Source organism: Typopeltis vanoorti, chromosome 11, assembly GCF_054136105.1.
Source record: "Typopeltis vanoorti isolate ZY-2024b chromosome 11, IOZ_Tvanoo_1.0, whole genome shotgun sequence".
Classification (NCBI taxonomy): Eukaryota; Metazoa; Arthropoda; class Arachnida; order Uropygi; family Thelyphonidae; genus Typopeltis; species Typopeltis vanoorti.
Window position 1 is genome coordinate 1,090,885 of NC_143559.1, and position 27,814 is coordinate 1,118,698.

The window sequence follows — 27,814 nt, forward strand, 5'->3', positions numbered from 1 at the left end:
TCTCAGCAGTTCTATTTCTCTCTCCACACATTCATATCTTTCAATTTACAATCACATACACACACAGTATTGGTCATCAGACAAACCATCTCCATCTGCTACACTGACCAAGGTTAAACCTATGTGTATGTCTTTAATATTCTCTCCACCCTCCAGCATACTACTGGCACCCAAGAACTGAAAATCACTCATTTTCAAAGTCATTGTCTCTGTTACCACTAAATCATGAGATCAAAACACTTTTATCTCCCAGCACCTCCCACTGTCTACATTTCATGCACACATACACATTCCCGTATCGAACCTGCCACATAACAGGATGTGTACAGACTGCATGCATAGCAAGCTACAAAATCAAGTATGCTAAGAATAACTTTAAATGCAGTGTTAAAACTGTCAGGTGCTGTGTTGAATACAACCGATACATGCAGAGACAATACCGAGACAGTAAAACCTTAACAATTATACAAAATATAATTATACAAAAATATACAAATTTTTTTGTATATTTTTATTATATATAATTATACAAATTATACAAAAAATTATACATAATTATACAAAAAATCATCAATTTGAACAGTGCAAACTGAAAAACAGTATTGGTAACAAAACAAATACAATAATATCTTTCCTTGATCTTTCGAGGGACCCTGTAACCCCTAGAGAGTGCGTCCCCCCCCTGGGTGGTGGATAGGGGAGCCCACCATGTATGTATGTATGTATGTATGTGTGTGTGTGTGTGTGTGTGTGTGTGTACACACACACACACACACACACGTATATAATATGGTGGGATGGTCCGATATACTGAATAAGGACTCGTGGACCAACAGGGCCAAAAAGGGGCAATCATCTTGATTGTAAGGGAAGTGGCATTCCCGTAGTTCCCTAGCTGGATCTATCCACTTCTACTTTGAGAGGAAGAGCCACTCACATTAATCTTTCCTATAAGGCCTTATCAGCCAACTCTTCTTATTTTATGACCCTTAAGCTATTAGAGTACTCGAAGGCCATGGATCTTTCCATTTCTAGCCTTATAACCATGTCCCCTTTATAAACCTTTACTATAATTCTACTCTATTGTACTATAATCTACTCTTTCCCCTTTAATATACCCTATTCCTCCTTTGGATTTAAATTTGGAACAAGGCTAGTTCAGTAGCCTTAAGGTAGCAGCCCTACCACCGAACTATCCATCATCAGGCTAGTCACCTGACACGGAGAACATAATTCTACTTTTAAGCCGAATTCAAAATAGTTAAAACATTATAAATTATGGAATGAAAGAACAATAGAAGCTAGAATAAAAATAGATAGAGGTTATTTAACAATAATTGGTTTATATGCCCCAGAAGAAGGAAGAGAACAGGATAATATTGAATTTTATAATCAGCTACAAAATATTAATAATAAAATAAATAAAAATGATTATGTAATTTTAGCAGGAGACTTAAATGCAAGAATTGGAAACACAAAAATTAATAATAATACACGAATATATGGAGAACATACTCTAAACAGGAATGATAAAAAATTGATTGACTTTGTAGTTTATAATAACCTAAAAATAATGAATTCTTTCTATAAACATAAAGACATACATAAATATACTTGGGCAGCAAGAGGATGGAAATAAATATTAGATTATTTTATATTAAATGAAAAGACATCAAAGTTTTCGTTAGATGTTCGAGTTCACAGAGGATATGAAATAAGTAGTGACCACTTCCTCATTAAAATAAAATTAAGATCACCACCTAAATGGCTATAAGTAACAAGAATAGAAAGAAAATTTAAAATGTTTGTTTATAAAACTAGACTATTAAATGACACAAATATACAATGGCTATATGAACAAAGAATTAACCAATATCTAGATAAAATAAAACAAAATGAAGAAATAGAAAAAGAATGCCTTAATATAAAAATGATACTAAATGCAACAGCAAATAAAAGCTTAGGAAAGACCAAAAAATTCAATGAAAGGAAAAAACTAAAGATATGGGATGATACAACCAAAGAAATAATCAAAATGAAAAAAGAAGCCTATCATAAATGGTTAAGCAGTAAAAGATTAGAAGATGAAATAGAATATAAAAGAATAAGAGCCATAGCTAAAAGAGAAGTCAGAAAAAGACAGAGAATCATGGAACAAATTCGTTTCTAATTTAGAACATGATTTATACAAAATAAGACCCAATGTATATAAGATTTTGAAACACCTAAATGCAGCTAATAAAGAAAACATAAAATTAAACACTGAATTGAAATTAGAAGAATTTCTAAATTTCTACACAGAATTGTGGACAGATGAATATTTTTAAAAAGGCAACTGGCAAACATTTAATGAAAATGAAATAACTAAAGTATTAGAAATCAGCCTGAAAGAAACAAGAAACAGAAAATCACCTGGAGAAGATAAACTAGGTTCAGAACTATATAAATATGCAGAAACAAGATTCAAAGAAAGACTCCTATTATTTTTAAATAAAATTTATTCAACTGGTAATCCCCCAACAGAATAGAAAAAAGCAATAGTGATTCCTATATTTAAAAAAGGTAATAGAGATGATCCTAAAAACTATAGAGGTATAAGTATACTAAATTCCTGTTACAAAATATATAGCAGAATTTTAAATAGCAAATTAATGAAATATTCCGAAAACTTTATTTTAGAAGTACAGAATGGATTTAGAAAAGGATGATCATGTATAGACCCAGCCTTTTGCCTAAAATTAATAATAGAGAAAAGAAGAGAATGCAATTTAGAAACACAGATTGCATTTATTGACTTTGAAAAAGCATTTGACAAAGTTAAAAGAAGCATTTTATTTAACAAATTAAAAGAAAGACAAATACCAAATAATATCCTAAAAGCTATTATAAGTATATATGAAAATAATCAAATACAAATAAGATTAAATCATGAGCTATCATATACGAGAGAGAGATAAACAAAGGGGTCCGACAGGGATGCCCCCCCCCTCTCAGCAACTCTCTTTAATATTTACCTAAATGAAATAATAATAAAATGGAATAAAAATTTCCATCAAGGTATTAAACTTTATCCTACTGTGAACTTAAACACTCTCCTTTTTGCCGATGACCAAATAATTACAAATTCTGAAGATAACTTGCAGAAAGCTATTTTAGATCTAAATGAGATAGCCAAAGATTATAGTATGATAATATCAACAGATAAATACTGTTGAGAGATGGTGACAGGGTTGACACTGGGGAGTTCTTTCGCTTGGTTGAATAGTGGGAGGGAGTGATGACAAGAGGCCATCCCTGGAAGTTACGAAAGGAAACTGTTTGCAAGAGGGTGAGGAGTGGTTTCTTTGCATGGAGGTGAACCATGGAATGCATTGCCTGATGGAATGGTGAGAGCGAGAATGGTCAATGAGTTTAAGGATTAGTATGACAGACTTTGTGTGTGTGTTTCTCAGAGGAGAACTCCCCTCAATGTCTTGATAGACTTTGTGTTTCTTAGGAAGCCTAGAGTCTTTTGACTCCATGGAGGCCTGAATAATAATAATAATAATAATAATAAAATCAAAAACTATGGCCTTAAAAGGACAAGATCCAGTAAGAACTAAAATAGTAATAGATAACACGATCTTAGAACAGTTGAATTCATTTAACTACCTAGGATGTATGATCACATATGAAAATGAAAAAGATATAAGCTTAAAATTGCAAAATATTTGAAAATAACAGGTGTAATTAACTCTATATTTAAACCAAACCTAGTTCAAAAACAAACCAGACTAAAAGTATACAATACATTAGCCCTACTTGTCTTATTGTATGGAAGTGATATCTGGACAAAATGAAGATTAATAACAGCAGAAATGAAGTTTATGAGAAAAACTGAAAAGTATACTCTAACTGATCACAAAAAAATGAAGAAATTATGAAAGAATTAAACCAAGAATCAGTAATAGAAAAAATTTAAAAATATAAACATAAATGGATGGAACACGTTCAAAGAATGAAAATAGAAAGATTACCAAAACAAGCCTTAAAGTGCAAGCCATTAGGAAAAAGAAAACCAGGACATCCTCTTAAAAGATTGAACGATGACTTCTAAGGAACAGGCCACGCTAGGCCTAAATCCTTGATATGCATGATGATGATCTTTCCTTGATACTAATACTTATCTTTTTTTAACAGGTGACATCATGTGTTGCATCAGTCTTCACGCGCTAGCAGCACAACCACCTTTTCCATGTGCTCCTGGGGCAGCGGACATTAGAGAGAACATTGATGAGAATGATTAGTATAAAAATGGAATGAGATTGCATGGGATATAACTGGAGTAATCGAGTCTGAAGAGATATATGGGATAAGTGATTGATGAAGGTGATTAGACTAGAGAAATGTCTAGAAAGAAAATCACAGATAAGAGGCAGCATGGATAAGACTAGTTAAAGACCTAAAAGCAAATTGCTGCACTTATTTATGAATGCCTGGAGCATTAAAAATAGGAAAGATGAAATTGATTCACTGAATGAATTTATTTATAAGTGAAACATGGTTGAATGAGTATGATATCCTGATAGGACTATTTATTGTTATTGTTATTGTTCCGGGAAACTCCAAGGAGTCGACAGACTCATCAAGGGAGGCCCTAACATCATGTCTGGAATAACTATTCAGCATTCACACAGTATCTATCATATCTTGCCTTGAACTCATTCACGGTCGTAGCACCCACAACAGACTCTGGAAGCTTATCCCATTCATTCACCACTCTCCAAGTAAAAAACCTAGCTCTAACACCCTTGTCAACCACGCTCTTGCCCAGCTTCCATGCATGGCCCCTAGTCCTCCCACCACCAGTCATATTTTCAAAAATATCTTCTGGATCAATCTTATAAAAACCCTTCAGTAATTTGAATGTCTCAATCGTATCACCCCTCCTTCGCCTATCATCCAATTTCTGCAACCCACAAATCCTCAACCTATTCTCATAAGGTTCATTCCACAGACCTGCTATCATCTTGGTCACTCGTCTCTGGACCCTCTCCACTTCCTCCCCATAACGAAGAAACCCTGGTGCCCATAACTGGGCACAGAAGTCCAGTGGGGTCTTATCAAGGCTCGATACAGAGGAACAACAACTAGTTTGTCTCTGCGTGTTAAAGTATTTTTCATAAGCCAAGTGATTTGGTGAGCTGTTTTAGTCACTTTTGCAATGTGCCCCCTAAACTTCAACTCCCTATCCACCAGCACTCCCAAATCCCTGGCCTCATCAATCTCCTGGAGTATGGTTCCACCAATGCGATATACTGCTGCTGTTCTTTTCACCCCAAAGTGCATAACCTTACACTTTGCCACATTAAACTGACATCCATTTTTCCTAGCCCAGTCCTCCAAACTATCGAAATCATCCTGTAAAATTTTGACATCCTGTGCACTCACAATTTCTCTACCCAACTTTGCATCATCAGCAAACAAGTGAACACTTCCTCTCAAATCTTTTCCAATATCATTGATGAACAAATTGAAAAGCAGTGGTCCAAGAACAGAGCCCTGCGGCACTCCACTAGTCACAAGCCGTCTTTTTGACTCCACTCCTGAATAAACCACTCTCTGGTATCTCTCCTTCAACCACCCTCCTATTCATCTTACCAACCCTATATCTATCCCCATCTGCTCCAGTTTACTGATTAGGGTTCCATGTGGTATCCTGTCAAAGGCCTTGGCAAGGTCCAGTAGAATCACTGTAAACCCATTACCCTTATCCAGTTCAGCCGTCACTGTGTTATAATACGTGAGCAAGTTACTGAGGCATGACCTACCCTTCACAAAACCATGCTGTCCCCGATACAGTATCCCATTTTCTTCTATCCAATCTTGTATTTTCCTCTTGACTATTTTCTCTAAGACCTTGATAATGATTCCTGTTATGCTGATTGGCCGGTAATTTTCAACAGCAGCTTTGGAACCACCTTTGTGCAGTGGAACTATTTTCCCCTCTTTCCACCCCCTTGGGACTGACTCAGTCCTGAGGCTCAAATTAAACAAAATGGTCAAGGGCGCTGACAATTCTTTAGCCGCTTCACTTACAACACGAGCTGGTATACCATCCAATCCCACAGATGTATTGACATTGAGGTTATGCAATAGACTACTCACCTCCACTTCATTAATCACAATTCCCATATAATCTACGTTTATTCGTTTCTGCAATGTCACCACCTGGATGATATATTCTTGCAAAGTGCTCACTCAGTAACTCAGCTATCTCAACTGATTCAGTTACCTCCCTACCATCGGCATTCTTTAAAATCATTCTGCCATGTACATTTTTCCTTTTACTTGCTACATATCTAAAAAACTGTTTAGGATTCTCTTTAGCCTGCATGGCCAATGTTCTTTCGTAATCTTTTTTGCTTTTCTTACCACACTCGTCACCCTTCTGGCCTGCGCTTTATACCGTTCATGTGCCTGCCGGTCACCTTTCTCCTTAAATTCCTTCCATAGTTGTTTCTTTTTTTGCAGCTCAAGCTTAATGGTGTTATTCATCCATTTAACCATTACTTGATTTATTATTCGGACTCTAGGTATACAGTTAGCCATTGCTTCATGCAAGCACTTCTTAACTACCTCCCATGCACTATCAACTTCTAGTCCTTGCAGTTGTACATGCCATGGCACTGAGCCAATCAAACTCCTAAGCTTGTAATACTTTCCAGCCTGATAATTCCACATGTACCCTGTCTTAATTGAAAATTCTACACCTTTAGCCACCTCCCAAGTCAAGACCCAATGATCACTCTCACCGATTGGTGGCAATGTGGTCATATTTGTTACAGCCAAATCCTCAGATGTAATTACTAGGTCCAGCACTCTCTGCCCCCTGGTATTTTCCATTACATGCTGTCGCAGATAGTTATCCCTTAATAAACGCATAAAATCCAATTCCTTCCTCCCGTGTGTCCTCTCCTCACTCCAATCAATGCGACCATAGTTGAAATCTCCCATAATAATCACCCTCCTTCCACTCATTTCTTCTATTTGCTTGTGCATACTGTCACCACCATCTTTTCCATCACCTGGTCTATAGCAGCACCCAATTGTATATTTAGTTCTGCTAGCCACAATCTCACACCAAATGGCCTCAAATGTGCTCTTTTCTCTATCCTGCAATTCAACTTCTATTCTCCTTGGCTGTAGCTCATCAGCTATCATCAACAATACTCCTCCCCCCATTTTATTCTCTCTATCATTCCTGAACACACTATACCCATCACATTCAATCCCACTAGCTATATCATCTACAGTCAGCCATGTTTCACTAATACCAATAACCTGTGGTCTGGAAGTGCCAACCATGGCCAAAAACTCTTCCTTCTTGTTCCTAATGCTCCTAGTATTAGTGTACATGAATTTAAGACTCCCATTAGCCCCAACCCTACCTTGATGCCTTATATTAACTATCCCACTCTGGTTTGTTGTCCTTATTTGCTCTAGCATATTATATTCATTCTTACATTCAACTGCCTCCCTAAGGACTGTATATCTACTCCCCACTCGTTTTCCTGAATTTGCACATCCACTACATTCAGCAACACTTTCTCAAGTCTTCTTACACCATAACCATTCAAATGCAAGCCATCCATCTTATATAGATCGTTTCGCCCATCAAACTCACTCCACACGTCCACAAATTCCACACCACTCGTCATACATAACCCACGCATAAAGTCATTCGCAATTATGGCCCTCCTTTTAAACATTTCACTGTCATACCGTGGCAAAAGACTAATCATTCTAACTCTCTCACTCTTTTCTTTTGCTACCTCAAACAATTCATTCAGGTCTTCTATCATTTCCATTTTATCTCCTTTCAAATCATTCATACCTGCCACAACAATCATTTCTTTCACCCTTTCCTTTTGCTCTCTAATAGACTCAGTTACATCCTTTATGGTCGCACCAGGTTGGTACGATTTTGTCAAATCCTCTACTAACACACCTCGTACTAACGAGTCTCCATACATTTAGACTTACATGCTGGTTGAACTCAAGTAAATAAAAGAGTAATGGTGATTCTGAGGCTATAAGAGAGGATATATATCTGGTACAAGAATGAAAAGAACAGCAATAGAAAATTACAACAGTATAAATAAAACAAGAAACTTCCGGATAATGCAGTTAATCTTTATATGACAGGTATAAAAAGATGAAAATGGAATACTGATTACAAACAGAACAAAATGTTGGAGATAATAGATAAATTTTATCAAGAATTATATAACAAATAAGGGGAAAGTAACAGAGACCACAAAAGTGAAAAGGTTAATGAAAACTATAATGAATATACAGTCAAAGATGAAGTATAACATGAACTTATAAGATGAATGTTTAATAGAACTTACAGCATAATAATGTTTATTAGACATGTATTTACATGGCTCAGCTCTGTAAACAGAATTAACATGATTACTTGAGAAACAGCTAAGAAAAATTGTGAAAGGAAAGCTTGGTAAAGAACAAGCTGGATTCAGGAAAAATACAGATTGTCAGGATCAGATGTTCACTTTAAGACACAAACAGTTGAGAAATCTTGGGAATATAAGGTGTTAGTTAATATACCTTTCAATTACAAGTTATTTATTACCTCTCTGCCTCTGCTCTTGAGAGTTTAAGCATGTCTTTATGTTAAGATACTATTTTCTTTTGTTGTGTCAGAAATAACTACCCCACTATAAGTCGGCCATTTGTTTCAAACACGACATGCTTAAACTCTCAAGAGCAGAGGCAGAGAGGTAATAAATAACTTGTAATTGAAAGGTATATTAACTTAATTGATAATTTTCTTGTAGTGTAATCCAAATACTGTTTTAGAATCATACCCAATACAGGGAAAATTATGTTAACCAATCAGCAGAAGGTCTGATCACTACGCAATAGTCCATGACACAGCAGAAAACCCGAAAAGTCATCCGGTAACCACTGCAGCAACAGTTCCATCGAGAAGGCCGCCGAGAAAAGGACATGACCTCATCGTTATCTGATGAATCAAGCCTGAGTGAGTGACATAGATAGAGTGAGGGTGCTCGCCATTGAGATATAAGGAGCGGCGCATACTTCAAATGCTCTCTTGTTTCTGCATTTTTAGGTATTCCAGTTCGAGGGCCGTGAGGGCTGAGAAAGCATGTCGCCGGTGTCTAGAAACTTTCCACGTTGCTGTGGGACCCGATGTGTACAGGACGTCCAACTGAACAACAGGGAACCAGCAGACAGGGCCATTGGTGAGTTTGCCGCCAATGTGACAATAGTGAAGGAGCCACACTTCGAAAAGAATGAACAGAGATAGACAGCGGAGCGACAAAGAAATCTTGCCACGTCCGAGGAAGGACCAGATCTAAAACAAAGGAACCATTTCGCTATGGAAAATAGCCGGTAAGGTGCATATTTTTTACACTATATATATATATATATATATATATATATATATATATCTCAAGTGGTGTAAAACCAGAGAGAGCAAAAAGGATGAGAACTTTTAGCATAGCCCTGCTTGACACAACAGAAGATCCGTTTTTGGACTGAACGTATTGATAGGACCTTCCTGTTGTAATTTGTAATTTTGTGTACGAGTGAATCTATAGTGGAATAGTTAAGAGATGATTTATGATATGAGATACAATGGGTGAAGGCACTGCTCTGTACATTAAGCCTGTGACTTGTATAAGATTTATAGCAAGGAGTTTTTTTTTAACAAAAATAGTAATTGATAAAATTGAGTGAACATATCATGTGTAATCTAATTAACTTTGTATTGCCAAAGCTTGCATAACCATTGGAGTATCATTTAATCTTAACGCAAACCACGGAAATAAGATTGATTAACTGATGCTCCTGGAATATAATTGTATGAACCTGCATATTACGAAGTATGTGAGAGGGATTGAGTGAGCTTATTGCAGTTGCGTGAGCATTTGTGCATGAACCTATTTCTTTTATATTATTATTACATGATTTCCTGTATATGATTTTTAGTTATATTAAAATGCATGATTTTAAATCAAAGTTTGTATGTTCTGTTGTTTGAGACTGACTTACCACTTATAAAAGTTCGAACCTGTGTAAGTGGGGGGAGACATTTGATGTAAGATAAAGAGGGGAGCCGCGACTGCACACCACGTGTTCCCTATGCTAAAAATAATATTGTCGAGATAGTTAGTAGAGTAAGCTTAAGTATCAGGAACTAGTTACTGGCTGGCACAATCGATCTAAAATAAATAAATTTGTCGGAAGCTAACTTCTGGTACAAGTAACCTTAAGATATAAAACTAAAGATAGAAGAAAAAGAAAGAAACAATAAAAGATAGTAAAACAAGATGAGAGAAGGCGAAGACTTAACAATTGGTTCCCACGTGGTCTAGTGGTTAGGATACCTGGCTTTCACCCAGGAGGACCGGGTTCGATTCCCGGCGTGGGAACCAACTGTTAAGTTTTCGGCTTCTCTCGTCTTGTTTATTCGAAAATTATCCTATACATCCCCTGAGGGTACATATCAGGAGTTTTATGACAATGATGATGTTCTACCTTCACCTTGTGATTACACTGATGATGACCCTGTTAGTTTCTGGTTGAAATATTTGCAGTAATAAAATTATTATATTCTATTACTGTAAATATTTCAACCAGAAACTAACTAGGCATCATCAATGCACCACCATAATCACAAGGTGAAGTAATATTTACAGAGCTGAGCCACGTGCAAGATGTCACTAAGTGAGTGGTTACAATAAAATAAGATTACAATTGTGGCCTAAATTTAAAATTAAGTGATTTGAAATAAAATTAAATTTAATTGGATAACAAAATAATACAGCATTGTATTAAATTAAATTTAAATATGTATATTATTTCTGGGAAAACTCCCATGTTACTCCTCATTATAAACTATTATAATACAGCTATATTGCCTGCTTCAGTTTAGGAGTGCCCCTGTTTAAATGTCATTGGCTATTTACTCATGGGTTCTTAGGGCATTATGAGTGTAGATGTACTAAAAAGTATATGTAGCTTAAGGAATAGAAATTGCACATACCTTTTTCTGGGTGTTGTGGCTTTTCCTCTGTCTGCGATGTCGAGAACTGCAGAGTGTGTGTGTGGGGGGGGGGGGTAGGCAGTTTGGTAGAATAACTTATTCTACCAAACTGCCTACCCCCCCCCCACACCACACACACACTCTGCAGTTCTCGACATCGCAGACAGAGGAAAAACCACAACACCCAGAAAAAGGTATGTGCAATTTCTATTCCTTAAGCTACATATACTTTTTAGTACATCTACACTCATAATGCCCTAAGAACCCATGAGTAAATAGCCAATGACATTTAAACAGGGGCACTCCTAAACTGAAGCAGGCAATATAGCTGTATTATAATAATAAATTTAAATATTTTTCAAATTAATTAATTAGAATGGAGAGGGGGGGGAAATGCACTATTGCTTGCCATTTATGAGGATGAGACTCTCCCAAATCTTGGCAATAGACAGATAGTCATTACAATTTAAATTTGGGTGGTGTTGAAATGTATCAGCACTCTCTTTAAAAAACATCTCAAAATCAAACCTGCACCAATGTAAAAAGCAAGTATGGGATCATGGGATATCGTGATCAGTATCCACCCATGCTGAGCAAAGCCAGACTTTTCAGGGTTTTATTGTTGCTAATATAAGATCGGTGATGAGAAAAAAAAAGACTACAAGAACACCAGTCTTATATTAACAATAACAGAAAATAAAAAATAAATAAATAAATATATATATATATATATATATATATATATATATATATATATATATATATATATACAGTAAAACCCCGAAGTTACGCGGTAGGTGGGACCAACAAAAACCATGCAAGTCGAATTCGCGTAACTCAGGGTATAATTTTGCATGTAATTTATATATACAAACATACAATTGGGACCAAAGATTTACAAAAACACCTATATTTTTAAGAAATATAATCATAATTGTAGTTTTTCGTACATAAAAAAAAGAAAGTTATTTCGATGGTTTCATAAAATCTAATAGATCCGTCTGACGGCATAATGTATTTTTTTGTCACACAAAATTTCTTCATAGCAAACTAATGATTTTTTTATTCCATGCCTTGTGGCTACAATTCATTCCTCGTTAGAATCTATGTCCTCCAAAATCTGTAAACCTTTCTTTTATGATTGATCTTACTGTGGATTCCTGTAGATCAAACTTCTTTGCTAGCTCACAAATTTTCACGCCTTCAAAATCCTTAATAATGTTGAGTTTTGTCTCCAAAGTCAATGTTTTTCTTTTCTTGCTAGCAATAGAAGAATCGGACTTGCTTCTTTTGGATGACATTCTTATTTTTTATGTCATATATATTGTTTAATGTTATATCAAGAACATAACATTAAACAATCGCAATAGACTATAAAAATCGTGTATGAATGGAGACCGCACGAAACACATCAGTGCTTGTTCACAGCATATGCGACACTGGAGAATGCAGCCAGCGCCTGAAAGATACGACTAGTGGTGAGGCGTGAAGCGGGACGGGAATAGGTACATATAAGAAACCGCGAAACTCCGGATTTGCATAATTCGGGATATAACTGTATATATATATATATATATATACACACACACACACACACAAACACATATATAAATAAATAGGACAAATAAAAAAAAAAACTTAAATTGGCCATTCAACCTTCCATATAAAATTATGAAATATCACTGAACAGTGAACCTACCATTATGTGCCACAAAGAATTGAGAATGATTTGGATATTTTGATTTTCTGCCTTCCAAAAGACTTGCCTTCATTTGAATTGTCATTAAGCTTAGAAGAATGTACATTTGGATTTAGTCTTCAATCCACATAGTTAATTTAATAATCTTTCCATGTCATAAAGAGCAGTAGATCTTTCTTTTTTTTTTTTTTTTTTTTTTTTTTTTTGTAACTGCTGTTGAATATCAACAGATTTCACATGCTTTCACATGTTCGTTCATTTGCACAGCATCCTTGAAAACTGTATTCACTATAATGTGTTATTCAAGATTAACACATTGTATGGCCATTATGCTTTTTTGTCCACATCCACTCCACATTTCTTTAAACTTTTAAATTTTCATTTCAAGATCAATTTTGTCATATTTATGTATGGGTTCAGGTTCGTTTTTTAAAGTTGGGATTGTACTCAACCATAGTACGCACAAACACTAAAACTTATTAAAGTGTAATAATGCAAATACACAACAAGTCTGTGTTTAACAGTAAACAAAATGAGTGTGAGACAGGTGCACACATGAGGTGAGTGGGGTGCCTGCATTGCTAACACCCTATTCAGGTCATGCATGCACCTTTCTTAGGCTATTCTATTTTCCCATTCTGTTTGTCTATGTTGCTGTTAATGGAAAAAATGCAACTCAAGAGATGATAATCACTAATCAAATTTATTTAGCTAATAAATTGCTATGCCATTTCACTTGATCAGCAAGACATCTTCATGGGCACAAAGAAATACAACTAAGCACTTGTACACAGGAACACTAACAGGAAGGCAAATACAGACAGAGTAGAATGAAAGGCAGGTATCTACAGTCCCAAATGATGTCACATTTATGGATGCAGTGATGGAAACTTGCTGACAGTCTCAAAATAACTCACTCTGTTGGACTACGAGTTATCAGTAAATGCAAAACTGACTGATGGAATGAAAAAGTGTGTAATTGTGAGAAAAAAAATCATCGTATGAATCACGGGATGGAAGCAGTTGCAGGAGCAAATGATAGTTTAAATCACAAATCAGAAGCAAGCAGAACTACGGAAGTGAAAGAAAGTATAGCTGAAGAAACGAAAGCAAGTGACACTGTGAAAGCAAAGGAAAGTCAGAATGAGGAAATGAAACAATAGACTGAAAGATAGTGTAATTGCCAGGATGCAATATTTGAAAATGAGTTGATAAGAATGACAAGTGAAATGAAAAATATGCATAGTGAGATGTGAAGTTTGGTGGATAAGCATGGGCAAGTACAAAAGGTTAGGATGAACGAAATCAGAGAAAAAGAGGTGAGAAATGACTCAAGAATACTGATGTATGGCGATTCCATTATTAGAGGTTTGGTAAATGAAAGATTCCATAAGATGTGTTTTTCAGCAGGGAGAATTTGCAGGATAATTGATTTATTAGATAAGAGATGCAGATGAGCAAGTGAGCATTTCTCACAGTGGTGGTTGTTGTTGGAACAAATGACTTGGTCGGACATAAAGAGCATATAAGAATGGATATCAGGAGGTTGTTGAGGAGAGTGAAAGATAATAACATGGTCGGAAGAATGGTCGGTGTGTTGAATAATGTAAGATAATGGCAAGTTGAGACTGAGAGAAGAGATCATGAATGTGTGGAAGACATTTAAAGGAATGATGGAAATGTAAAAAAAAATGATGGGTTGCACATGAATGGATTAGGAGTGAGTCAGAGTGGCTATTGCTGCAAGGGGGCATTAGTGATGTGAGCAAGAGAGCAGAGGAAGTAAGAGGTGAAGCAAATGATCTGGACAGAAGAAATGTTGGGTCTGAAGTGACTGTAAATGAGAATAGTAGTACTGTGAGTGATAATGATAGAATGAGAATGCAAGATGTACAAGGAAATAGGAGGGGAGGGAGTCAGAGTGGACAGGGAGACATAGTATAAGGGGAATGGATGTTGAAAGTAGTAGTGAATGTGTGTATGAGGATAGTCAGAATGGGATGGTCTGGGATATACCTTGTATATCCCAGAGCTCAGTTGAGGTAGTCGAGTCAGAGTATATAGGATTAGTGGTGATAAAGGCAAATGGGAATGGTAAGGTTTGGGACAATCACAACTTACAAGTGGCATGGGCAGAACTGATTATAAACCTAAAAGAAAATTGCTGTGTTTGTTTACAAATGCCAGGAGCATCAGAAATAAGGGAAATGAAATGGTTTTCTTGATTGAATTTATTTGCCCAAAAATTGTTGGAGTAAGTAAAACATGGTTGGACAAAGATGACATCCTGACAGCTACAGAAATGAAAGAGTATGATGTTTTCTGTGAGGAGAGGAAAGGAAAGAAAGGTGGGAGGATGCTGTTGAATGATAGCAGGATATTTATGTCTGCACAAAGTGGAGATGCAAGATGTAAATAATGGCAATGGTTCTGAGTCAGTATAGTGTAAGGTGAAGGTTGACAAAAAGAGCTATTTAGCAGACTCTTGCTATAGGCAGAGAATGTGGAGAGTGGTGATGAAGAAATGTATAGAAAGAGAATGATGTTTCAGTAAGGAAATACCGTGAGTAGACATATTACTTAAAATTATAATAATGGAATTAACTCACGTAAAATATTATTTATTAGTAGAATTTTCACCTGAGTATCACAGGCATCTTCAGTATATGTAAAAAAGCTAATTAAACAATAATTGACAATCCCCCAAAGTAGCTCATGTAAGATACCTAAAAAAGGTCATTAAATTTCCTGATTTAGTAAAAAAAAAAAAAAAAAAAAAAAAAAAAAAAAAAAAAAAAAAAACGTATACATATATCATCATCATCGAATTTCTGCCATGTACCCTGAAGGGGTGTACAGGATATGATAGTACTACATGAAAAATTTACATCATTACTAATTTCCTATCTACAATTTTCCTCCAGATCTGTCAGTTACCTGTCAAGACTCCAACATTATCAGATCTTATATTTCTATCGTCTAAGCGAGGGGTCGTCAACCTTTTCAGACTCATGGGCCACTTTAAAATATTATTTTTAAGGATTGGGCAGCAAGCGCTTAATTAAAAAGAAAATAATGAGTTAAAAAATACTTAAGTTATCAATTTTCATTATATCAATCTTAAAAAACACAGAAATATTTAAAGCACGAGATATGAAACAAGCATGAAAATAAAACTCAACGAAAAATTATCATCACTTAAAAACAAAGTAATATAGTTTATGCATCAAATATGTGTGTCTCCGTGCTTAATGTGACTTTTGTGATTGTTTTCCATTAGCCAAATTATCTAGATCCACTTTATAACCTGAGGTGCAAATTCGAATTGAAGCAGGCAAATACTGATCAGTCAGTCGAGAAGAAAATCTGTTTTCTCATGGCAGAAAATGCTTGTTCACAAATGTATATGCTTCCATACGAGACTATATCTTCTTTGCGAAACTGATTAATTCATCGTACAGGCCATATGCCATCTAAGTGTGGTCAACCATTTATGGGGCGCCAAAAATGCACGTTTGGGCTGCATGCTGCCCGCAAGTTGCCGACTCCTGGTCTAAGCCACTTTATACCATATTAACAGACCCCGCCTATATCTTGGTCTTCCTCTGGGTCATTTTCCTGCCAACCTGGCAGAGAATACTAGTTTTGCTAATCTTTCCTTGCCCATTCTGTTTAAGTGACCATACCACCTGAGATTAGCTCTGCTAACACATTCCTGGATGCTGTCGATGCCAAGTTCTTTCCTAATATCCTCATTTATAATATGACATTGATGCAATCTGTTCTTGCCCCTAATCTTTCTCAAGACTCTCATATCTGCAGTCTCTAGTCTTTGGTCAAGAGTTTTACTTCTGACCCAGCTGTCAGATCTATAGGTTAAAACTGGTTTGAACACTGTCTTCTATACAGCTAATTTAGTGTTCCGACTAATTTCTCTCTTATTTAATATGAATTTATTCAATTAACTTCCTACCATACCAGCTTTCTTGATTCTGTTGTCTATTTCCATATTTAATTTACCATCTTCACTAAAAACTGTGCCTAAGTAGCTGAAATGTTTTACTTGTTCAACAGGTTCTTCATTCACAAAACAGTTGACATTTTCAGTGATTCTGCTTATTTTCATCTTCTTTGTCTTGTTATTGCTGACCTTCATACCATATCTATTACAACAGTTATTGAATTTAGTCAGGGAATCTTGCAGACTTGTAGCGGATTTATTTAGAGTATAACATCATCTGCATAAAGCAAAGAGCTACAATAATATCTCCAATTGTGATATCAGGTTTAATACCACTTTCCTTCATAATGTGATCCATATAGATAATGAATAACAGAGGGGATAATGTACACCCTTGTCTGACAGCAGATTTAACATTACACCATCTTCCTGTACTTCCTTCAATTCTAACTGCTGACTTACAACTCAAATAAAGACTAAGTATTGCTTGATATAATGCCCCATTGACACCATATAACTGCAGCGTATTGAATAGCTTCTCTCTTGACACCTTGTCATATGCCTTTTCCAAATCGACAAAACTTAAATACAGATCTTTGTTATATTCCCATGCTTTCTCGACTATTTGTCGTAAAGTGAAGATGTGATCCTGACAGCCTCTATTTGGCCTGAATCCAGCTTGTTCTTCACCAAACTTTTCTTCCACAATTCTTCTCAACCGTTTCTCAAGTATACTTGCATAAATCTCACCAGGAACACTCAGTAGGGAAATACCTCTGTAATTCTGACATTTAGCTTTATTTCCCTTTTTATATATGGATGCTATGAGAGCTCTACCTCCAATCATTGGGAATTCGTCCCTCTGTCCAGGCCTTCTGAACTATGCATTGCAGCCACTGTAAGACTTTTATACCACCATACTTCAGCATTTGGGGTCGAATATCATCTACTCCTGCTGCCTTTCCACATTTCAAGCATTTGATGGCTTTTTCTACTTCAAGTATGGATATATGTTCCTGACTGCATATCTGGAAGTTTATTTTTCACTTGATTAGACTATAATAAATGTAGTTTAATCCTTTATCCAAGTGTAAGTCCTGAAGAGATTTTCAGGCACAAACTTTATTTGTTTACACTTGGATATAAGATTAAACTAAATTTATTATAGACTGTATGCCTGTTGAGTGGTTTTTTTACCACTGTGCTATCACTGCTTGTTTCATTTAGCAATTTTTTGAAGTAATTACTCCATACTTCAAGGATATCTGTTTCATCAGTTTTCATGTCAATTTTATCATCTCTAATTCCTTTTACAACACTCTTTCCTCCATTTCTGAGCTTCTTCAACAACCTCCATAATATCTTGCCACCTTCTTGATATTTATTTTCTATGTTCTTACTAAAGTCTTCTCATGACATCTGTTTAGCTAATTTTACATAGTGTTTAGCTTTCTTACATTTGTCTCTGTAGTCTCTAAGAGCACAAGCTGTCTTATTTGCCAGGATCTTTTGATATGCTTTCTTCTTTTCCTTCACTGCTTCTTTGGCTGAATCAATCATGGTTTTTTCAAGGCTTGTAACTGAATCTCCAAGGTTTGGTTCCTGTTCTCAAACTCTTTCATTTTTTCTTCAATAATCTTTGTGTATTTTAGTCTACAGTTCACATCTGAGAGCTGCTCAACTTTTATTCGCTTTAAAACTTCCTTACATGTTCTTCTTTTCAATATGAAATTCAATTTTATCCTGCTCAAGACTAAATAATGATCACTTCCAATTTCAAATCCTCTGTACACTCTGGTGTCCTGCACCAGGGAGAAAACATATTGACAAAAAACATAGTCAATGAGACTTTTCTTATTCCTTGCCTCTTCTCTCCATGTGAATTTGTGCACATTTATGTTGGAACATGGTGTTAGTAATAACCAGTCCATGTCCTGAACAGAAATCAAACAGGTATTTGCCTGTATTATTAGCTTTGCTCTTTTCTCGAAAATTTTCCCGAAGTATTTTTGTATGTCTGACAATTTTGTATGTCCCACATCAATCTACTTGAGACTGCCTACCATTCAAGAAGATTAGCCTTCTATTTAGTGTTGAATACTATGGCTACCTCTTCTTTTCCTTGATTGTCATTGCCTGAATATAACATTTTGCATTTATTGCTCAGAAAGATCTCATCAGTTTTTGTCTTTTTTGTTTTAGTCACCCCTATTATGTCGATCTGGTACTTATCTAATTCCTCAGCTAGCTCCATTTCTTTGCCATTCAGGATTCTTATATTGACAGTACCAATCTTTAACTCTGGGAATGTTGAGTTGGGGTGTGTTTTAGGATTTGTTCCAGTAGCTGACTTTTCGCTGTTTGCCCTGGTTCTCTGGCAAAAACAACGGGGGGGGGGGGGGGTCTTATTTAACCAGGCGACACCCCAGCCGGCATGAAATTCTGTCATGTTGTACCATCATTTTGTATTTTTGTTTAAGCCAATAAGAATACAATTTGGTCAGCTAAATCCCAAACTGCCAGCCTATCCTCGTTCGTTCAGTATCCAGGTAGATACTCATCAGGGTACACCACGAGAAGGTGAGGATTGGCCATTAGGTCAGAAGCCCTGGTCGGTTCTCCATATTCCTTTAAAGGCTATGTGGAGGTCTCCTCTCAGTTATACAGCTTCGACCCTTAAGTTCAAAGCACCCCCTAAAGCACCCCTTTGATCCTTAAGTATATACAGGGTGTTCGGGATAAATTTGACATATTTATAATTAATTATATTTTTCCGTAAGTTACATGTATTAACACACACTTCTCTTCATTTAAAAGGTTGGACCCTTCTTCATTCATATACAAGATGTCAGAAAGGATGGATAGCTGGAACCCACCTGAATCATGGAAGAGAATAACTTGTATCATGATGATTCGTGCCGGCCATCAAAATAAGGATATTTTGACTGCTGCCCAATGCTCCCTGAATACAGTAAAAACAATCAGGCATGAACTAGAGACTTGCAATGGTGACTACGAGGATGTAGCAAGAAGAAAGATCCCTAGCAGACGATCTGATTGCGTTCGTACAGCAGAATTCCTCGCAAATCTGCAGGAACAGGTGTTGAAGAACCCTGGCATTGGAATTCGGGCTTTGTCACGTGAAATGAATGTTGCAGCCTCTACTATGAAGCTTGCACTCAATGAAGACCTCCGCTACTACTCATACAAGCGCCGCAAAGGTCAGCTGCTTACAGAAAAGGCCCGTGATAAACGTTTGATAAACGCGAAGAAACTTCTAAGCAGAGTGAAACATCCTGCGGAACCACAAACAATCTGGTTCTTTTCCGATGAGAAAAACTTTTGCCAGGATCAAAAACACAACACGCAGAATAACAGATGGCTTGCATACAGTACAAAGGACATTCCTCGTGTAATGCAGACTAAATTTCCCCAAACTGTGATGGTTTTCGGATGTGTATCCTCTGAAGGCAATGTGATGCCTCCGCATTTTTTCCAAGAGGGCCTCAGGTTGACTTCAGATGGCTACGTGGAGTTACTAAACACTGTAGTCAAGCCCTGGATAACAAGGGTAGCCAATGGTAGGCCGTATGTATGGCAGCAGGATTCGGCCCCTTGCCACACCTCTGGGAAAAGTCAAAAATGGTTGTCTGAAAATTTCTACGACTTCACCAGTCCAAATGTTTGGCCTCCAAACTCCCCAGACCTTAACCCCATGGATTATTTTGTATGGGGCGCAGTTGAAAAAGACACCAATCGCACTTCCAGTAATACAAAAGCCCAGTTAATGGATAAAATTAAAACAGTTTTTGCGGCCCTTCCCAGGGAGACTGTAGCATCAGCTTGTTCGAGGTTCCGAAGCAGGATTGAAGCTGTGATCGATGCTAATGGTGGTTATTTTGAGTAAATCTTGTTGATAGTATTGTAATTAACTCTGCCTGTAATGTTTTTTGTCAATTTATTAAATTTAATAGATACAAAGAAGATTTTCTTTTTCCTTACGAAACTGTCAAATTTATCCCGAACACCCTATATATATATATATATATATATATATATATATATATATATATATATACACACACACACACACACACACAATTAAAAAATTAGGAAAGTTTAGCTGATTTAAAGAGTACTATCTCCCATAAAGGAGATAGACATAGACCATCTCACTTACTTACTGTCCTCTTCCGTCGGGTTGAGTCTTCCATGTTTCCACAACTTCCAGGAGTCTCGGTTTCTTGCATGGCCAGTGAGCTGTCTATATGTTTATAATCCGGAGTTGACCTTTATAGATGTTATCCATTTAGTTCGTGATCGTCCTTTTTTTTCCTTTTTTCTTCTAATCTTGCATACAGAATGAGGTTGGGTAGCCGTTTTTGGCATTCTCTCGACACGTCTGTACCGTTGAAGTTGTCTTCTTTTGATATTTTCTATTAATGAGTCTGTATATTTTAGATCTTGTCTTACAGTTTCATTTGTTTTCTTTTCTGTCCATTTTGTTTTATTTATTTTTATGAGACATTTCATCTCGAAAGCCTCCAGTTTTCGCATCTCTGTCTTCTTGAGTGTCCAAGTTTCTGAAGCATATAGTACAGTGGATATTATAATTGCATTATATAATTTCATTTTTGGTGATTTTATTATTTTTCCTAGCTTATTAAATGATGACCATGCAGTCGATATTCTATGTTTAATAGTGGTCATGGTATCTAAGGGTTCTGTTATTACTGTTACTAAATAGTTAAATTGTTTTACTTGTTCAATTGTTGATCAATGCAAGGAGAAGTTTACTTTTTCTTCATTTTTTCCAATTATCAAGATTTTTGTTTTGTCTGTATTAATGATCATGCTGTATTCTTTAGTTTGGTTATTAGGTTCACCATCTTTTCTTTTGTGTCTGCTATTATTACAATGTCATCTGCATTTTTTATTTTATTAAAGTTATAACCTTATGGTTAACCAAGGTTTGGTTAACCATATCCTCTAGGTTAAAAAGGTATGGGGAGATGGGACACCCTTGGGCTACTCCTTTACTGATGTTTATTTTATCTGTTGTTATACTGTTGAATTTAATTATTGCTTCAGTGAGGCTATAATATTTTTCTAAGAATCTAGGGTATCTTCATCAATTTGTTTCTGTTTTAATATACTTAATAAAGTTACTCTGTTTATTGAGTCGAATGCCTGTTTAAAATCTATAAAACAGGTAACAGATATTTTTGTTATGTTCCCAGTATAATTCTTCTAGTCTTTGTAGTACGAAGATCTGATCCAATGTGAAGCGATTCTTTCTGAAGCCTGCCTGTTCTTCACTAAGAATGATCTCATATGTACTCGTTATTCTGTTCTGTAATACTCTTGTAAACATGGCTGAGTAATGTGATTGGTCTGTAATTTTTACAATTTTTCTTATCACCTTTCTTGTAAATTAGTATGATAATTCCTTTTCTCCAATCTTCTGGTATTTCTCCTGATTTAATGATTTTGTTGAAGTGTGGTAAAGAATTTTAAAGTTGTTTGCTTTCCTTCTTTCTAGAGTTCTGATGGAATTTGGTCTATCCCTGGTGCTTTGTCAGATTTAGTTTGCTTTAGAGTATTCTCCACTTCCAATGGAAGGATCATTAAGGCATCATGTCTTGAATTAGTGTGGGGCTTTGTTATTAGGTAGTTATTATTATCATTCTTAAAGTTTCTTGGTAGTGTTCCATCCATATTGCTTTTATCGCATTTGGATTCAACTGCCCTGATGGTTGATCACTGTTAGAGGTAGTGGTGAAAAGTTTTTTGTAATCTCTTTAATTGTGTTATGTAATGTTTTTGAGTTATGGTGTTTATACGCCTCATTGCATTTTTCTGCTATTTTGTTTAGCCAGTTTTCTTTAGCCTGTCTGCAGAGTTTATCAATTTTGTTTTTGAGTTGTTTGTATTTCTTCTTATTTTCTTCTGAGGTATGGCTGTTTATTTTTGTTTTTAGTTTTCTTTTTCTTCACATTTTTCTAAAATTTCAGATGTTATCCATTTATTATTGGGTCTCTTATAAATTCCTAAAGTTTCCCTTGCCGAGTTAATTAATATTTCTTTTCCTGATTTCCAAAGGTTTTCGGTTTCATCTGTTTGAGTCCTATTTATTTCTTCAATTTTCTTAATTTAGTCTAATCTTATTTGGTTATTTTTTAACTTTTCCATGTGGAGTTTATCATTTCTATTTCTTTTATAGATGACTTTGAATTTTATCCGTATTATTGCAGAGAGGAGTTCATGGTCTAGGATTTTGAGTGTTCTTACGTTGTTTATTGAGATTTTCCATTTATTTCTAATTAGGATATAATCTATACAATTTCATATTTCTCTATCTGGTGAGGTAGAGGTGTATTTAAAACTAGGTCTATGGTAAAGCATTGTGTTTGAGATGACAAGGTTGTTTTCTTTGCAAAAATTGAGCATAGTTTCTCCTCTTTCATTTTCGGTTCCAATTCCAAATTTCCCCATTACATCTTTTAGCTCTTCTCTGAAAGTACCGATCTTAGCTTTGAAATCTCCAATTATGAATAAGATGTCTCTGGAGTTGGTATTATCTATTTCTTTTTTGGAGATCATTATAGAATAGTTCGATGTCTTCTTCATTGTGACCTGTATCCAGTGCATAAATCTGAATAACCTTTATGTGTAGTCCTTTTTCTTTGGCTTTTAGTCTAATTCCTATTATTCTGGATAAGAAAGGCTTGATATCTGTTATACTTGCAGTAAGATTTCGTTTTATTAGAATTGCAACTCCTTCTCTATGTACATTGTCTCTTCTTCCCGAATAGAAAAATTTGCCCTCTGGCATGTTTAGGCATCCTTCTCCTGTCTAGTGAGTTTCTGAGATTCCTATAATATCTCGTTTTATCCTTTTCAGATTCTCTTGTAGAATTTGGAGTTTTCCTACTTTCTATAGAGAGATCTGATATTTACAGTAGCTATATACTTATCACATTTTGCTGACCACACAGAATATTTCTCACCAACTCTAAGTGAAGCTCGTGTCGGAGCATTGGCTACCCCGTACAAGGTAATGTGAGACATATTCCGGGTAATCATGTAATCCATGAAAGTTTTTACCATTTTTGTGAGGCCAGCTTGCCATTCCTCTGCCACACCCTTTGGTCCACGACTCCTTATTCTTTATTCGGAGCAACCCATTGGGGCTTCCCTCATCCGCCACCCAAGGAATGCGCCTAGTATGAGTCTGGTTTCCCCAAAGCACAGACCATCAGGTCAGTTTAAGTTAGGAGAGTGAAGTAAAGTTTCACGTTTCTTTATAAAGCCATTCCACGAGGAACCGACTTTTGTGAAGGACTCTTGTCTTGTTCCAATGAACTCTATGTCTAGTGTTGATAGCATGCTCTGCTTGTCCTTTGGAGAAGTGAGAAAGGTGGCAATTTTTCAGAGCATGCCATCAACACTAGACAGAGTTCATTGGAACAAGACAAGAGTCCTTCACAAAAGTCGGTTCCTCATGGAATGGCTTTATAAAGAAACGTGAAACTTTACTTCACTCTCCCAACTTAAGCAGACCTGATGGTCTGTGTCTATCTTCTTTATGGGAGATAGTACTCTTTAAATCAGCTAATATTTCCTAACTTTTTTAATTGTGTGTGTGTGTGTGTGTGTGTAAGTTTTTTACATCTTTTTTTTTACATCTCGATAACTAAAAAAAAATAAGTTTTTTAGTTATCTTACATGAGCTACTTAGGTGGAACCCTTTGGAATTGTCAGTTATTGTTTAATTAGCTTTTTTACATGTACTAAAGATGCCTGTGATACTCAGGCAAAAATTCTACTAATAAATAATATTTTACGTGAGTTATTTCCATTATTAGAATTTTAAGTAGAGAAAAGACAAGAAAAGTGGGATGGTGCTGTTGAATGATAGCAGGAGAATTATGTCTGCACAAAGTGGAGATGCGAGATGTAAATAATGGCAATGGTTTTGAGTCAGAATGGTGTGAGGTGAAGGTTGACAGGAAGAGATATTTAGCAGGATCTTGCTATAGACCAGGGAATGTGGAGAGTGGTGATGACAAAATGTATAGGCAACTTCAGTTAGTGAACAAGGGAAGGATGATTATTATGGGTGATTTTAATTATGGCAGTATAGATTGGAATGAAGATAGAATTTGGGAATAAGGAAAATGAACTTTTTGAGTTCTAGAGACACAACTATCTTAGGCAGTATGTAAAGGAGGGCACACAAAGATCAAGACTTTTAAATCTGATCACTTCATCAGAGTATGTAATTGTAAGTAGGATTTCACACTTCCCTCCAGTTGATGAGAGTGAACATGAAGTAATCACCTGGATTGTGGCTAGCCATATGAAGACTAATGCAAGGAAAAGCTACATGTGGAATTACAATGCTGGAGATTATGAAAGGCTCAGGAGACAGCTGGAGCTATAGCATGGAATGAGGTGTTAAGCAGGAGGGACATAAATGTTGCATTGGAACACCGACCACTGATTAACACATTGATTTTTAACAACATCAATGTGTTAATCAAATTAATGAATAAAGTGATTAAGTATGAATTTTGGAAGAAGAGGATACTGTGGAGGCAGCACAAGAAGAATACTGGGAGTAATCAATGGCACGAGGAGTAAAAGAGCAAGCCAGGAAGGTGAGTCAGTTAATAAGAATAGCAAAACTATAGTACAAGCAGAAATTAGCAAATCAGGCCAGGAAAAACCTACAGAGTTTTTTCGATATGTGGCAAGTAAAGGAATAATGAATATAGCAAGATAATGTTAATGGATGAAAATGGTAGAATGGTAACTGCTGAAAGATATCGTTGAGGTATTGAGTGAACAATTTATAAGGTCATTTCATCCTCATCAGGATGAAATCATTGACAAACTCAAGCACAGATAACATAGGAGAGGATAGCTTAATGGTGAGTGAGCAAGAGGTATATAAGGAAATAAATAAGTTTGATGTCAATAAGGCAGACGGATTTGATAACATGCCACTACGTATACAACAGACTGAATGAATGAGTGTTGTGAATGTAGACACACTGAATCAGTTTAAGGTACGGTTGAATGAGCTTTGTGTGAGATAGTGTACACCTTCGCCGATGAGTCTGACTCCATGGGGGTCAGATGTTAATAATAGTAAAATATTTAAGCTATTTTGGCAAAATTTTTAGTCCCATCCTCCCTTTTTTTCTATCTTAGGCTCAATAGCCTGTCACGAATAAGTGAGTTGGCATCTTAGAAACCTATTTAATGCCAAGTTGTCAGGAGGAAAAACAATACCACCTTAGTATGAAACTGATATCCCCTTCACTTAAAAAGCCTGATAAAGGTTCTTTGTGCCCTAGACAGGATTTGAACTAAGATCTTTCCAGCCAAAGAGCATTATGAATACTGGCTGAGCTTCTATTTTTAGATCACAATTTTTTGAGAAGATGGCAAATTAAATATGAAAACAGACAGCAGAATAAACAAATCTGGTATATTAGGGAATCAATTTATATAGAATTAGAAAGAAATTAGCTCAGACCAAACTAAAGTATACTACACAGTCTTCAAACAAATTTTAACTTATGGATCTGAGAGGCAGATTAGGAATAAAACAGCTGATAAAAGACTATAGACCACAGGTATGAGAGTTCTGAGAAAAATTAGAAGAGTGACCATATGGCATCAAACACATAATCATATGAAAAATGAAGATATTAGAAAAGGAACATGACATTGGTAATATTCAAGAATGTGTGAGCAGAGTAAGTGACTGTAACACCTTAGAGAGACTTAGAAAATGGAAGAAGAACGGTATCTGAAGCGAGCAGATTAATGTAGTCTCGAGTTTCTTTGAAGACTGAAATATAAGTTCTGACAGTGGATTGCTGACAAACAGACAGATTTTGAAGAAAATTATTGATAGAAAGTTATTAATGCAAAGATTGATTATAGCAGACTGGTGGTATGATAAGGAACTACTGTGTTTTTGGTCTGATATAGTAACTGTAATGAAGATCTAGAGACAAGTAACTAAGGTAGCACAAGCACTCTGGAATGTTAGTTATGGGGAGAGGTTGAGAACATGTAAACTGCAGAGTTCAGTACATCAGAAAAGAAAGAATATGGCAGACGTTTAAATCTGTGAGGGTATTTTAGTGTATCAATACAAGAGGGATATCATAGAGTACAAGATGAGAGGAGACGAAAAGCTATCCATAGCCTGTTGATTAAAGGTGAAGTGGAAGAGAGACAGGGAGGCATATTTTTTACATAGAAAGTAGTAGGAAAGTAGAATGCATTGCCAACATGCATTATGAATGCTAGGAGGGCAAATGAGTTTAAGGCTCAATACATCATATGTTATGCACTGAGTGATCTACAATGAGGCAGTTGATTCTCTGGTAGTTTGTTATAACATCAGCACATATTACACACTATTAATCTATGCTTACAGGTCACATAACAACCCAGAGCAAGCTCATCATCAGTCTGACCATTCATAAAGATAACCAATTTTTAGCTGAGGTGAGTTATTAAGTATTTACAAGTGGCTGAATATAGAGTCCACTAATGGTCCAGTAATTGTACTGAGTCATTAATAGGTAATTTTAAGATAATTAAAGAGCCTTCTACATACTACATATTGCCTCGGCACTAAGTTAATGATGGCAGCAGCTGCAGCTCCAATTACAAATGGCATGTCACCAAGTCCTTCCCATTCAAGGACTCTATTTTGCGTAACATAATAAAGGATTTTGTGGCATGCGGGACTTGTGGCATGTATGCGTCTCAGCAGTTGGATATTTGGTCAAAAACACCTGGGTTTGATTCCCGTCAGTGACATAAGTAACCTTTTATCTGGTCTCTTTCGACTAAAAGGTGAGTTAGTCGGTCTCATATGGAGGTAGGTTTTTTTTTGCCAGCCTGGTTGGCCAAATGATTAGCATATCCGCTCTCCAGCCAAAAGGCTGAGGGTTCGAATCCTGCCGTGGGCATGGATGTTTGTGATTGTCTGTGAAAGCACTAGTGGTGGTAGTCGGCGGTAGATGATGAAGGTTGGTGGAGTAGT

The 27,814-nt window shown here is 36.1% G+C and overlaps 1 protein-coding gene and 1 non-coding gene across 8 annotated transcripts in view; one reads left to right on the forward strand and one right to left on the reverse strand.

Moving 5' to 3' along the window:
- Positions 1-27,814, reverse strand: part of LOC150101263 (cyclic AMP-dependent transcription factor ATF-2-like) — a 379,459-nt gene that overhangs the window by 286,450 nt on the left and 65,195 nt on the right. The window contains exon 1 of one of the 7 annotated variants that reach the window (XM_090400479.1): positions 15,714-15,820. The exons of the other annotated variants lie outside the window; for them this stretch is intronic. The gene's annotated coding sequence lies outside the window, so the exon portion shown is untranslated. Of the gene's footprint in view, positions 1-15,713; positions 15,821-27,814 lie in introns of those variants that run through there. 7 annotated transcript variants of the gene reach the window in all.
- Positions 10,392-10,463, forward strand: TRNAE-UUC (transfer RNA glutamic acid (anticodon UUC)). Its single transcript has one exon. It is a non-coding gene; the product is annotated as a tRNA-Glu (tRNA).